This window comes from Nomia melanderi, chromosome 10 (assembly GCF_051020985.1).
Source record: "Nomia melanderi isolate GNS246 chromosome 10, iyNomMela1, whole genome shotgun sequence".
Classification (NCBI taxonomy): Eukaryota; Metazoa; Arthropoda; class Insecta; order Hymenoptera; family Halictidae; genus Nomia; species Nomia melanderi.
The window spans coordinates 5,542,708-5,557,945 of record NC_135008.1 but is presented as its reverse complement, the minus strand read 5'-3'; the positions used below and the strand labels follow the sequence as shown (position 1 = coordinate 5,557,945).

Here is a 15,238-nt window from a genome sequence, read left to right as displayed (position 1 = left end):
GATCGATAGCATCGTTAAACACTGCACGCGGGTTAAACATGCAACAGTATGAAATCGGGATTACGCTGCTTTCGCAGGAAGCGCATACTCGAGAATCGCGTAGTAATACCCTGGCCCAAACGATTAGAGCTTACGAGCTTGCGCTGCTGTCGACCCTGCCCCTCCCCTCCCTTCTCGTTCGCCCTTGTCCTTCCACGTCTCGCTCCATCTCGCCGCCACTCCTCTTTTTATCTCTCGACCCATCCTCCCGCTCGCCTCTTCTGACCGCCCTTTCCTGCTCTCACGTCGGAATGCGTATCGCGAATTCATAAGCGCCGAATTTACGGCGCTCGGAACAAAGTTCGCTCGATCTTCGCCGAGGTTCCCTGCCTCTCAAGAACCGTGCTCCGGAATAATTTTCAACTTTTTTCACAGTCGCTCGTACCGGTTCCCAGGCGCGCGAGCGCGATCAATGGGCATCGCTCGACGCGTCGCATCGAGAAATAGATTCGACTCACGTAAAACTGTTTCACTGCCGGGTAAAACAAACAAGTAGCATACCCGGCTCCCGGGTCAATCGATTCCTTTCTCTCGAGAAACGGATCGTCCGACGGAACGTCGTTCTCGGTTTAATCCCGAGCGTAATTCCCGAAAACCTTTCCCCCGTCCATCGAACTCTAATAAACATGCCACTAACGATCGAAACAATTGATTCGCGCCGTGCTCGCGCGGACTTCATTACTTCCCGCCGCGTTACGGGCGCCGTGAGCTTCTCGGAGAAAATCGACGCTTTCGCGGAGCAGTCGTGCACCGGCCGCGCGCGAATTATCGTCCCCGCTGACCGAGCCCCGGCGTCCCGGCGATATATCCGGCGGCGTTGTATATCGTTTAGAACGATAAAAGATACGATCGCCGATGTAACTATCGGTCGGTTCGGCCGGCAACGGCGGCGGAGGTGGAACAATGGAAGGCGCGCGCGCGGCCGTCGATTTCTCGAATCGCGGCCGTACGTTACCGGGAACGATACCGGGTAGCAGGTTATCGGAAAGAAATGTTCCGGCGAGTCGTTACTGCCGCGTGACCGTCTACGTCGCGGCGACGTCGAGTGGGCCAGGCTGCTAAATCACTCGGGGAAATTGCAGACACCGGGCGAATGGAAAGGATAAAAAACGGGGGATGGCTCGTAAAGGTAGCCGGCGCGGCGGGGACCCGGCGCGCACGGCCGAGAATAAAGAACGAAGTGGGGAATAATGTACGCGGAATGATCGTTAGCGGCGACAGACGTTTCGTCGTGGCCCGCAATCCGGGGGGTTTATTACTGTCGAAATGGATTCCCCGCGAGCAGACGCGGAAAGCGATTCCGACAACGCTCCCGTGTGCCGCGCCGCGCCGTGCGCCGTGGGGCTTCACGGGTGAGCAACGCGAAACCCACGCGGAATTGCTTCTTCCACGTGACAGAAAATATTTGTCTACCGTCAGACGTACGAAATGCGGTCGCCGCCGCCGCGCTCTTTACTTTTCCCGGACCCTCCGCTGTGACGGCTACCTGATGGTCTGCTCTGCGCAATGATTCACCGGGAGGAACTGTTCCCTCGGACGCGGCGACAATGGAACTCGCGCTTGGCAGTCTTTGATCAATTTCTTTAAACTCGAATGCAGATACACTTTGACTGTTCGTAGGGCTGTACGTTTGAGTTATCCAAAGATGCGGCGAGATTATGAAGTCTGTACAACATCGAGTTTCGTGTAACGCTAATATTTCCTCATTAGGTACTTTTCAGGAATCTCGTCTGCTCATCGGAGAACGTTGAATACTTCTAATTGAAAACTTTCGGAAGGCACGGCTGCGGAGCTTCTCTTCGTTAGGAACTTGTGTGGTTTAAGAAGTAGTCGAACGTATTTAGTTGACTCGAGCGAGCAAACGCGGAGATCCATGGGTGAATCGATCGGAGAGACAGCAGTGACAGCAACGTTATACAGACAACCACCGAGAGGAACGAAGTGTCAGGGATGGAAGATTGCTCGGAGCTCTCGAGGAACCGGATATATTCTATCGCGCTGGATATCGTGGCGAGGTTGCCCATGGAAGAACGCGAAAACCACACATTTCGGTCGGAGGACGCGCGGAGACCGGGTGGCTCGCAATAAATAGAGATATCTGGCCGAGTATCGGGACCCGTCCAGTCGGACCGGTCCAGTCCCTTCGCCACGATGGGATCCTATTCTTCACGGTCCGTCGAAACGTTGTATTTCCCCCGGACGGAGTGGTCCGGACCTTCTTAACCGAGTCCTCGTCACTCCTCGCCGCTGGGAATAATGTCACGTGATTGCGCGATCAGACATCGTGCTCTTGAATAATCGAACGGCGAAATGAATTTCTTAGAACGGCGCCGGGAGTTAGGGCCCATAACTTTCGTCCCACGGACCTCGGCCCGGTACGTTTCTCCCGTTGGAAAGTGAATTTAGCGTCTCGGAACGGTAACTTCTTCTTCCAACGGAAAATATTCGGCGAGCTCCGATGCGGAAAGGGAACGTTCCGCGTTCAACGCACCGACAGTGCTGACAACGGTTATTGTAAATTCTCGAGTGCAGCGCGCCTTGAAAACAGCGTAGAACGCGAAATATCGCGGCGCTCGGTTCGCTCGCCGAGGAACGAGCTTACCTCGCCCCGTCCGCCTGAGACAATGGTTCCATCACGCGGGGACGCCGCCCCCGCGTAAGACGCGGCGGAAGACACCTCAGACGTTCGAACATATCCGCGCATTACAATATCAATGCGGCGCGGGACGGGTGTACATCCGTAATCCAGTTGCAGACAGGCGTGGCTGCACGCGCGTTGCCCGGATAATGCGGCGGATCCGTTATCCAGCCGCGGCGGATATTAGAGGTATCCGCGTCGCCGGCACAATACGAAAGTCCCTGTGACGCCGCTGAAGCCGGGTCCCCGGGAAGAACGACGGGGGGAAAGTACTCGCGCGTCGTAAAGTACCATCGTATTAGGTCGAAACTACCGGCGGCATTGTGCGAGGATTTCGTTCGGTCGGTTTCGGACGTTGTTGGCCCGCGAGAGCGCAGCCCCGTCTCCGAGGAAAACTTCATCGTGCCTCTTCCCCGGCGAAAGTTAAACATCACGGGAGGCTCTAACAATAAGGTAAACAGACGTCCGTGGAACAATGAACAGCGCGTATAAAGTATCCGCAGACAGACTGCGCCCGGATTTTCTTCTCGAATAATCAAAGGGTAGAGAAGGAGGGGAGTCGACGGGCCGCGGGAACACTCGGTTGGAGAGCGGCGCGTCTCGGGCTTGGATATCCCGGGGAATATTTGAAACTCGACATTCCTCGAGAAAATTGTACGTTAGTTTGACTGGAAGTTCGTGCTTCCACGCTCTGGGATATTGTTCCGAGAGGCATCCGGATTGACGGTATCCGACGCATCGGTGTTCGGACGGGAGCTTGATTCCGACTCGGATTGTTCCGCGCGGAGGTCGGACGGACGTAAACGGGCGTTTTGTTAACGGCACCGTCGCTCGCCTCGTGCAGTCCCCTTAAATTGGATAACCTTTAATCACGCCTCGTTTGGATTGGCCCCGCGAGGAAGGCCGGCGCGCAAAGGACGTCAAAGAAACGCGACGAGCCGAACACGATCGCGCGCGCGGAGCAGCGAACGGAGGAAATCGAGTAGCCGGGAGGATGTTCTGGCCCGGAAAACGCCGACGGGGAACCCCGCTCGCCGTTGCGGATTGAACGATTTAAAGCGGCGCCGACCAACTGTGGACGCCGCTGCCGGCTCGATTCGACCAGAACCGACCAGACTATCGCCGAAACCCGCGCTCTCCCTCGCCCCGGGAGCCCGGGAGAGCGTTTGAGATCTCTGAATGAGGCCTTGATAAATGGGGCAAGGTAAGAACTGAAAGGAATTCGTCCGACTAACAGTGCTTTGCGCGGGCTTTAATCGCGCGGTGTTGGGAAACAGAATCTGCGGCTACTGGGAAAGGATATTTCTCTCTCGGGCTTGTGGGTTCGGAAACGTTAAGCTCGTTAAAGTATTTGTTGGGATCGGGAGAATAAATATTTACCGCGAGGAAATGTTCACTCCGGCGAAACTGTTACGCGGATTTTAATGAACAGGCTTCAATTGATGTTCCAAGTCGCTTGTAACGGATATGTCCATTAGGGGATCGAGTATTATTTCGAAGTTTTAATAAGTGCTCGCCGCAGACGACGCGCGCGGTGCATTATTCTCATTAACCTGTCGTCAAGTATTCTTTGCCATCTCCACATTGACTATCAAGATGCCGACTTATTACGCGACTCTACCCTTCGCGTAACGACGATGATGTTTTGATGTTTGTCAGACTGAAGATGAAAGACGGATACAGCGATATTAATTAAGCCCCTGCGCGCAGTTTCTTTGCTGTCAAAGGCGGAATCCCGTGCTTTTTTTTTTTTATCCCGGAGCAGACGCTCAAAGAAGCAGACTGCACGAACGCCGCCGGCGAGTGTAAACTGCCGTGAATTAGGTTGACGAACCTAATGGTGCATCGGGTGCAACAGTGACGACACTGTTCAAGTACTCGGCGGCAGTGCTAACAAGGTTTGATTATGCCGTTGCGCTGCCAACTGAACTGCTACGCGTGGAGGCCGACCCGTGTATCGATTATTCTTTGTGCGATTAAATAATTACTGTGTAGTTTACGTTGTTGATTAACGCCTAGAATCGGATTGTCTCTCTCGATTAATCGATGTCTTACTGGTATATACAGTACAAACAATTTTCGTGAACGTCTTCGTCTTGCAATGAAATCATTTTAGATGAAGACGTTCACGAAAATTGTTTGTACTGTATATACCAGTGATATACCGATTAGGTAACAGATCATTTGAAAACCTCGATTACCGTTGAACTGAAAGTATCTTGCAATGAAATCATTTTAGATAAAGACGTTCACGAAAATTGTACTGTATATACCAGTGATATACCGATTAGGTAACAGATCATTTGAAAACCTCGATTACCGTTGAACTGGAAATATCGAAAATGATTTCATTGCAATGAACCGCATTGAAAATATTCGATGATACATCTCGTTCACTGTCTTCCGTGGAATATTCCGATTGAAATATATCGAGTCTGCGACATTCAGTTTTGTTTCGTAAACCTTAGGATCACCGGCATCCAGGAATAGTTCCTCTGACCGGTCGCCATTTCTATGGAGTTGTCCCATTCACCTGGACCTTCAGTAGCCTACTATTCAATCGAACTTCATCCAGGCCCCATTCAGGCGCATCCACCTGGCCTCTTTTCTGAGCTTGTACACAGCGTGAACCGTCAATGCCCTTAAATGTCCGTCGGGATGGTCAAATCACCCATGATACCCGATACCGTCTACCCGGACCAGTCGGTCCAGATCCGGTCAGCATAGACGGAGTCCGCTAGACGGACAACTGGTTATTTACTCCGCCCTGCGCGTTCACAGATCTATGCGCATCCAATATCTTCTTAGAAGCTGAACGAAACCTTTGATCCACTTTGACGTCACCGGCCAACTCTGATTGAACGTGTGATCGTGTCAACAGTTAATTACACTCGAGCTTAACCGACAAAGGAAATCTGTGTGTAGCCAGAGGTGTGAACGATTACGAGCAACAATGCACCTCGTGTCTCGTTCTAAAAGTAAGACCGGAATAGAACGAAACCTAGCCGCTCCAGCGCCATTGTACTCCGCCAGCGCGGTTCCCAAAAATTCCTAGTAACCTCGGCGGCCCGAGAAACTTAATTACATCTCGAGTATAATTCAAGAAGAAAAGAGAACCACCGTCCACGCCCCGTTTAACAGTGACTTCCGGATAGGCGGTGGACGTAGGAGTACAAGAGGGTGGACGGAATTATAAAGTATCCACGCTCAAGAAAAATGATGAAAATTTTAATACCGGCGAAACATTAATGCCCGGCTGTACCGGCGGTGGAATGGGCTGGCTCCGGAAACACGCGGAGGCGGGCGCGCGCGCGCAGGGAAACGAAGGGTGGACGAGAGGAAACTCGCTTTGACGTTTGACCGTGGCAGCTGCTAGGTATTTCGAGAATTTCCCAGACATTAGCCGGAGAGAGCGGTTCTGTAATACAGCTTCGTACGGCGGCTACACAGCGAGAAGGCTGGCTGGCTGGCAATCCGACCAGCGCGGCGGCAGCCAACTTCTCAAGTATTTCGTCCCGGAGTCGGTTAACTTGGAGGCGCAGCCGTGCCACGATCGGACCGCACAGCACGTGGTAATTGCCACCTCGTGTGGCCACCTTGCAAATATCATCGCGGAACGGAATTGACCGGGCCCTCTACGTGCACCGCGAGCAAGATTACGGGTTATCCTTAATGAAGGTCACTCGATATCCACCAGACAACTGTTCCTCCCGTGGACGTTAATATTCCGGGGACCCCGGAGAGACGCCGGCTACGTGTCCGGGGAACAGCCGCCGGACCGCAGCGACTATCGGAACTGGAGTAACGACGGAACTCCGCAACTGTTACGCGGACTTTTCAACGAGCCTCCGACCGGTTGCGGTGCTCTTCAAACTGAATACACTGGTACCCTTCATTGGGGGCAAGTGGCGAATAAATATCACGCGAGCTATCGATAAAACTGCATCGGCTCTGTATTATTTGGTAAACACCGCGATGTTTGGAGTATTATTATTACTGTTATGGATTGGAGGGCCGAAGAACTCTACGTGGGTTGGAGAGAGATGACCCACTTTTTTGAAAACAACCATTACGGTGTAAGTGTCATTGATACGTAACAAACAGAAATATATTTATGAGCAAATACCTGGGAGAAGAATATTAAATAGACTTTTATGCGAGATATGCTAGAAAACAATGGAAGATATTTCATTGAAACGACATCAGACTACTTCCCTCGAAATTATTACTTTCACAGGAATCTATAAAAAATTCGTTAAAAAGAGTCTGCGCGCAACACTATGTAAGACGCGATCGTTCGTAAGGATTAATTAATTCGTAGGATAGGGGTGATTGAACGGGGAGCACAGCGGAGGCGGATAATTCGTTACTTTTAAGCGTAAATGGCGCGCAGCTGCAACTGACGCGTCGATTCCGGGAAAGAGTTAGGTGAAATTAAATCAGTGGCTGCCGAGCAGATACTTTGCACTCCCGGCTGCCGTAAAATCCGCGCTCGAACCGGCGACGTCGACGGTTTTCGGTCCCGCAGGTTGTGTCGGATCGTGTTCGCGTCCGGCGAATTCATTGCGTTTCGCGTTCGGTAATAAGCGTGCCACGGTTTTTAACGCTAAAAGCCGTCCGGCGGCGGGCGGCGAAAAACCAACCGGAAACGAGGGTAGCGCGCGTACGCGTGACCGGTAAACGCCGGGCCGAATTCGAGCAAATGATGCACCGCATTATGCTTGTAATATTCCCGCTCGGAAACGAAAACGTTATACGGTGAATAATGTTATCCGCGCGCGGAAACGTAACTCTCCGATGTATAAACCGCACGGCGGACTGTTAATTCTCGCCGCGCGCCCGTCTTTTTAATGTACCGCCCGTGAATTTCGCCTCCGGCCTGAAATATCACTTCGCAAAGGTGTCCGCGTTCTTTGGAATCGGAACTATAAAGACGCGAGCGTTTTCTTTATCTTTGCACGGGATCCTCGAACTGTTCTGTAATTTATGAAGCGTTTCATAAATTTCTGATGAGCTGGACGCGTATTTATAAGAGAAATTAATGTATACTTCGCTCCGCGAAAAGTGAGGAAGAGGAGGAAGGAGGAGAAGCAAGAAGCTACAGAAATTATACAATGATAAAAAGCATCAGTACGGGAATCGTTTTAATTAAAATCTCGCGGAATTTGTATTTCCGGGGGTGAATTAAATAATATTTGCGAAACAGGATAAACCAGCGGAGCGTTCCGCGTAAAAAGGCGGGCAATAAGCGGCGCCAAGATTACAAGAGCGTACGTACGAAAATAATCCAGGTAACGATAATCGTATGCAAATGATATGAAGCCGCAAGGTATAAGACATTTATGGGGGCGTGCACGAAATTGAAACCGCGCGAAGAGTCGGCGCTGCGCGTTCCGTGTTTGGTCAAGGACCGGAAATTACGCCGCCACTGTTTTCCTAATTTCGGACACGAACGAGAGCAGCCGGCGACGACCGATACCACCGTTCTCGTTATAAATAATCCGTGCCCGGAACGAACGCGGCCCGGCGTCGATTAAACGGATCCAACGATCTCGGGAACTGTAATTCCTTGATCAAACTGTTTCGCTAATTTAAGTCGCCCTCTGACTGTTGCGCACGGCTCCCTCCCTTTAAACGAAATGTTTCCTTTTAATGAGACGACAACGTCTGGCGCATCGTTAAAATGCAAATTAATTGTATAACTGCTAATCACTCGATACTAATTATTACAACGGAACAATCTTCGGTAACTGTATATCGGTGGCTCGGCACGACGGTTGTTTACAAATTAATTGCACGGTCGAAAAGTTGACACGGCCGGGGATCAGCGTATGATTAATTAAAGCGGGATTTAATTTCGATTCGCCGACGCGATGGCCCAGGAGGAGAGTTTCCGTAATTGTTAACTGCATGTAACTTCGTTTCAATTATACCGCGCCGCGCGAGCGGGTAAAGTTATTTTAGGGTAATGATATCAACATTTACGCCGAAAGAAATATAATGCTTCCATTACGGGCAAATTAATGGCAATTGGACGATAACTACGAACGCTCTAATAAACGGAGGACGGTGTGGTTTAATGCACGCGAACAGCATCGTCGGGATTATATATCTATGCCCTTAACATCAGGAATGTTTCGCATAAAAAGTAAAAGGCTCGAACGGAATATAACGCGGCCGTCGTAACTCCTTTATAGCGGGGAGCGCGCCAGATATTTGGCAAGAGTGTACCAATCCTTCAAGCATTTAATTGCACCTTTATCGAGGATGGAAGCGTTAACCCTGCTCCGTCGAGATTACGAGTCACGCGAGCTTCCAAAAGTATGTCCCCCCCCATTCTTTATCGAATCCACAAATTTCAACCATCGAAACCCCTGCAACCGTACCCTACAAACGACCCGACGACCGTCCTCGGTTCGCTCGAACGGAGAGCCTCCGTTCAAATGGAATAAGAAAAAGGAACATCGATATCGCTCACCCTCGCAAAAATGGCGATCACGATCCGTACGCCTCGGAACCCTCGGTGAACGTCTGCGGACGTGTTCCTCCGACATTTCTAAGTCTGACATTTCACTCACAAAACACAGACACATCTCGCCGAATCCCCCGTGGCCCCCGGCGCAAGTAAGTCACGCGAGGAATCACGTTTCCCGGGATGGTCGGCCAAAAACCCAGCCGAAGAACGGCTGCAACGGGGATCGTTAGACCGTTAACGAGGATAAATCTCGCGCGGAGTGGCCCGCGTCCGGTGTACGCAGCGCGAAGATCGGAATGACGGTGGCTCGCGGACCCTTGTTTCCGGTCGGTAAAAAAGCCAAGCATTCCGGCCCGGTTTCCCTGGATTCCGGCACGCTTGCATTTCACGCCGAGCATGTAAATCTCCGCGACTGGGAACGTTCTTATCTTCCCGCTGCTATAAACCTGCCCTCCCCTGGAATCCCCCCTTGCGACGCCGGGCCGAGAGAGGGGACGGGGACAGGTATGCGTAAGGTATAATCACTTTTGTAACCAATCCTCACCCCTCCGCCGTCGTCTCGACACGCTGGATCTTTTCCGTTAATCCTCTTTTCGTGGACCCCTACATTTTTATGTACACTACAATGTTCCCTTTCGCTCGACAATTCATGCGTAAACCTCTTTTCGGAGGACCAACGATTCCTACGTGGCAGCCACTAATTTTATTTAGGACCTACAATTTTTACTTAGCTGCCGACCACCGCTGCCGAGGTCCTTATTGCGCAAGATGAATCTGGGCGCGGGCCGGGGGGAGGGAGGAGACGACGCGGCGGAATAAAGCTGTCCGAAACCCACCATTTATTCCACGGCACTGGGTCCGACCATGGGAGGAACGAAACCGACAACGAACATCGCTGAGACCCGGACGCTATGGTCCCGCGTCGTCGACGAGGGCGACAGACGTCTCACCGTTCTCTTGCTACATGAAAATCCCATACTCGTACCTTCCATGTTACCGCTGGAACTGGCACGCCGGGGTGTAAAGGCTGATCCACACTGGTGTCACGGTCGGTGGCAGGTGGTCGTTTGTTGTCGATTCAATAGTTTCCAGGTGAACTTCGGTAACTTAACCCCTCGCGCTATCATTCCGCCGGGCAAAATCCGGCCCGCAATTCTAGCTGTCTATATCTCACTCGTGACGTTCGTGTTTAGTCGAAAGTTCCGATGACGAACGAGGACTCGTCAAAGTAACGCACGGGATTAACGAAACGAAGGAGCTGCCAGTTTCGTTCAGTTTATTCTCTCATGGAAATAATAGCTTTCGAGGATATTCGTCTAAACAGTCTCTATCAGCAGTTATCGTGTCGGATGAACGGTAGCTCGAGTCAGTGACTAAGATTACCGCGATAGTTAACTCTAATCGGCCCACAATGCGACTTCAAGTCACATTTGTACTTTTAACTTACATTTTTTGATTATTTCATATTGCATTTCCAAAAGTTTGGACTTTTAACATTTGGGCCCCATAAACGAAGCCAATAACACTTTAACCCTTCGCACTCGAAAGTTTTTCAATGGAAATATTCAACATTTTCTGACGAGATATATGTCATATTGTTTGAAACTAATTTAACGATTCATGGATAAATTAAGCAACAGAGGTGTTTTATTTAAATATTTCACGTAGCAATGCAAACTTTAATTTGAAATATTAAATATTCAACTTCATAGTTGTGTATCGAATCATATGGTGACTGAGAGTCACCTCTCGAGTTCAAAGGGTTAATCATTCCTTTTGTTCTCCTAAGTGACTGAGAGTCACATCGTGGTACGATTCGTTCTAAAAACACGTGGTACGATTAGGGTTAAAAATCAATGTACATCATCTGAAACGATTCAAGTGCTCAAGTCGTAAAATCGCTACCTCTATTGAGGTACCTTTAAAAGGACCTCTAGAGAGAATTCCTACCGAACAGCACAGTTGCCACCATGAAAAGCTCGCCAGCGAATGGACGGACAACTGGAGGGTTGCTACCAGGATGTATAGTGAGAATCAACCTTAAGGGCGGAGAGACGCGGACAACGGGGAGAATTATGGCGACGGGCAGGTCACCGGAGTCCGGATCGCAGTGCAGGGCCACGCAATTCGAAGTTGTCGCCGTCGACGCGGCGGGCGCGCGCGCGCGCGCGCGTGTCGCTTTATTAAACTCGCGGAAACTGTTCCATTTAAAATTACATCCGGATTAGTCCGAGCTAAGTGACTAGCCCGGGGGGAGCGAGGAGGGCATCCGAATCAGAACGCACACAGGCCGCGTTTCAACTCCTTCCGCGCAAGTTCCTCCTACTCGTAGATCGGGACCATGTACACGTCGACGAACTCGAGAGCTCCTATTTGGTTACACGCTTAATTATCCTCGACTGGTTGCGAGTTTCCGGTTGTATGTTGCTCGCGCCCGGTCCTCTTGTCTGGGATCATTTCACGGCCCTGTTGTGCTCGGTTCAGTATACTGATCTTTGTGTACGCGCAACGATCGTGTTTATGAATCACTGGTTCTCGATCGCAGTTGTCCTCGTTCAATGATTTTTAACGCTATTCCTACCGCGACCAGTCGAATTGTTTTTAAAATTTCGATTAGAATTTCCTGTGGACAAGGTAATTGAGTCGCCTTTATACTTCACGACTTCTAAAATATATGTATAAAACATTTTTCAATATTAACTCCTTTTTTTACCGTTTCTTTTCTGAGAAAAATTTGTAGTCTCTCTTACCTACCACGACCGGTCATTTGATCGGTAGGACGATTTATACCTTTTTGTAATAGTATTCTCCCAAAGACTCAATTCTGAAACTATAAAGTCGTTACAAACGAAAGGTAATGCAGTTGTGGCATGATTTTAGCCAAAAAGTGCCTTTCGGGGACTGCTTTACGGTACTTCCAAGTGTTTACAGTTCTCGCTCGCCTTATTTAAAATTTAAATGTCAGATTTTTCATTGATCTGTTTTCACTGGAATTATTAAGGACAGTCTCTCCGAGGGACACACTCGTCGTCGAACTAAACGCGTTTAAAAGGTAAGATTTCGTGGAACAGCGTAGGAGACATTCCATTTGGCGAAGGAAATCACGGGAACTCGCATGGTTACCTCGCCGTCCATCCCGTTGAACGTCACGCTGTCCTTCTATCAATCCTGCTTCGTCAGTTCGATTATCCCCGGTGTCAATCGGCGCGATCTACGAGCGTTTATGCGTCTGTCCGCCAGATAGGTTTCTCCCACTGATTGGCTGTAAATAATCGCTCGGCCGACGCGCCGGGTCCTCGCTCGTTCATCATCCATCGGGCATTCAAGATATTACGCTGATCCGCGGAGTGTCTACGATCCTGCGCTTTCGACTTTCCGACGAGATTACCGGTTTCCCGATCGGGGGAAACGTGCTCCGGCAGGCCGCGACGTTGATAAGATTCGGTCGAGCGGTTCGCGTGCTGCTTTAATTACGCCGCGGCGTATTACGTTTTATTAGACTTTTAATTTCGCGGAAAAGTGGTTGTAAAAGTCAATTACGCCAGGTGTTTAATTATACGGGCATTCCTCGAATATCCATCGCGCGCCGGTTAACCGAGAAGTTGTCGGCTGCCTTCGCTGGATTCAGTGACAAGTATGAAACACGTTTGGAAACATTGATAAGGATGTGAACGCCTCTAAGCACCCAATAAAATCATTACCGTCTGTCTCTCGGCCGAACAAAAATACCCGGGGCGAGCCTACAAATGACGTTCATAGCGCGGAAGAATGTCGATTAATTTCCTGGAATGTTTCGCAGATTGCGGCATTAACATAGGCGATGCATCGCGGACGTAACTGCGTTGCCTGGGCCAGCGCGGGATGGACTATTTACGATGCAGTTTGCGTTACCAAAGCGGCGATCGTTATGCAAATGTATTGCTTCATCGCGCCGAGGTATCGGGGATGCGACTTCGCAATGGCGATACTAAGAACCACCTCGTAAAGAAAATTTTCAAACGACCGCGGAAAGCCGAAGCGCGAGCTCGTAACGTTCGAGATACTAATTGTTAGGAATGTATCCTCTATATCTGGCGAACCGAGATTAGCATTACAGAGAATCAACACTTTAGAACCAATTACCTATGCTTTAGAATAACAATCGGCCATTAAGATCTGCATAACATCAATCCTCTATCTTCATGCTTAACACGTCGACGCCAGTAATCTACCGCTGATCTACCGCTAATCAAAATGATCAATAAGTAAATTAATTTCCAATTATACACGACAATATTTCCTATCTACCAATTCAGTTCAACCAGCTAGATGTTTGATTGCACACACCTTCCGTATAACATGAAAATGTCAGGCATCACCGGTACACGCCGGCGTGAACGTGTTAAAGGACATAGGAAAATAACATTTCCCTAAGGGAAAAGCTTGGCCAACACGTCCGAAGGCATCACGCGCGGGTAACAGCTGCGATTGAAGAGGTTTGCCAACAATTTGTCGAAACCAGCCTCGCCTCACGCGAGTTCCTCAAACACGGTAACACGGGATCGTGATTAGCGAAGATGAACGACAGTATTTCGTTATGAGATTATAATCACCCCGAATGCCGACATTGTTTCCCGGCGATACGCCGTGTCGATAAAGCCATTAGGATTGCGTGACCATCCTCTGTGACACCTATTATTCATGTTATTAGGGCGACCCGGTTCGGCCGTGACGGGGGAGCCGGCCGACACCGATCCCGGTGCACGGCTGAATTATTTTCGCCGATATTTCAGCGGATATCGGGGAGCGATGCGGCGCGCGCGGTTCGTTACAACGCCTCGCGACTGCAGGATTCAAGGTTAACGCCTGGCGCTTCGAGAGCTGGCACACGGTCCCGGTGGAAATGAAACCGGGGGAGCCAGCCGTGTTTCCGCGCCATCGCCGGCAAAAAACGTTACGGTCGCGACGAGCGCAACACGGCTGAAAGTACAACGGGACTCCGCAGCCCGGAAGCGTTAATATTGTTAATTAAAGCCGGCACGTCGGAAGGGTACAGGTTGTTATTACTCCTCGACGACCATAGCGGCGAATTTACCGCGCGCCGACATTAAAATCGAAACGGCGAGCCGTGCGATTACTTTTGATAATTGTAACCGAAGTCTCGCGGACGGATCCTGTTCGAAGGGTCCCTTTGACTATCGATTCGGTTCCTGCATCGCCGCGAGCGATCGCTAACGAGTCGTCTTTAATAACGCGTTACAGGCGGGAACACAAACGGCTCGGTGCACGCGCGTTTCGGCGGACGCTTAGGAATACTTGGTTCGTTTAAAGTTCGAGATCCCGAAGTTCGCGTGTCGGATTTTTGCGAAGTTTCCGCGGAGCACTTTGCTCGTTAAATATCACTCGAATGTAATTTCTTTTATCGTCAAAGGGGAAATTACTTCGGCCCGGTGAATATGTCCGCGCCGCTTCGATCCGATCCGCGGCTCGCGAATGTTTATAAATTAGCTCGCCCCGGGAGTGGAGACGATGTTTAAAGCGGCCTGCAAGGAATAGCGATGGAAACGACCCGGAAACGAGCGGCGTAGGTTTAGCTCGCGATCGACGGCGAAAAGGGGGCGGCGAGGGAGAGAGAGAGACGGCCGGAGGAAAAATAGAAACGACGACACGGGAAACCAATATCATGCCAACGAAATCGATACCGGCTAAATAAATATTGTTCGAGAGGCTACCGAATTGACAGTGAGTCCCGTCGAGTGCACGAATGGAATATTTATTCCGCGGGGCTGGGAAACGAAAGCACCGCCGAGGAACCTGCTCCTGAAGTTGTATCTTATATCGATAAATCGTGTCGTCGTTGCTCAAACACGGTTCACCGATAGAGCTGTTGGCTCCGATAAGCTTATCAATATATGTCGATAAATATCGCCGAGAAGCCTGACCAGTCACCGAGATACGATTCGGAACGTTAACGCTCGGACACTGATAAGATAGAACAAGTCGGATGAAAATAGTAATTGCCGTGGCGAGTTGATTACTTTAATTATTATGTACTCGTAACTTTTATCTGCGCGATTGTAAGTATGGAAGTATAATTTCCTGTGAAT

The 15,238-nt window shown here is 50.1% G+C and overlaps 1 protein-coding gene across 6 annotated transcripts in view; it reads right to left on the bottom strand.

Annotated features, from left to right (window-relative positions):
• kek5 (leucine-rich repeat, immunoglobulin-like domain-containing kekkon 5 protein) overlaps nt 1-15,238 on the bottom strand; it is a 333,208-nt gene that overhangs the window by 196,825 nt on the left and 121,145 nt on the right. The window lies entirely within an intron of this gene.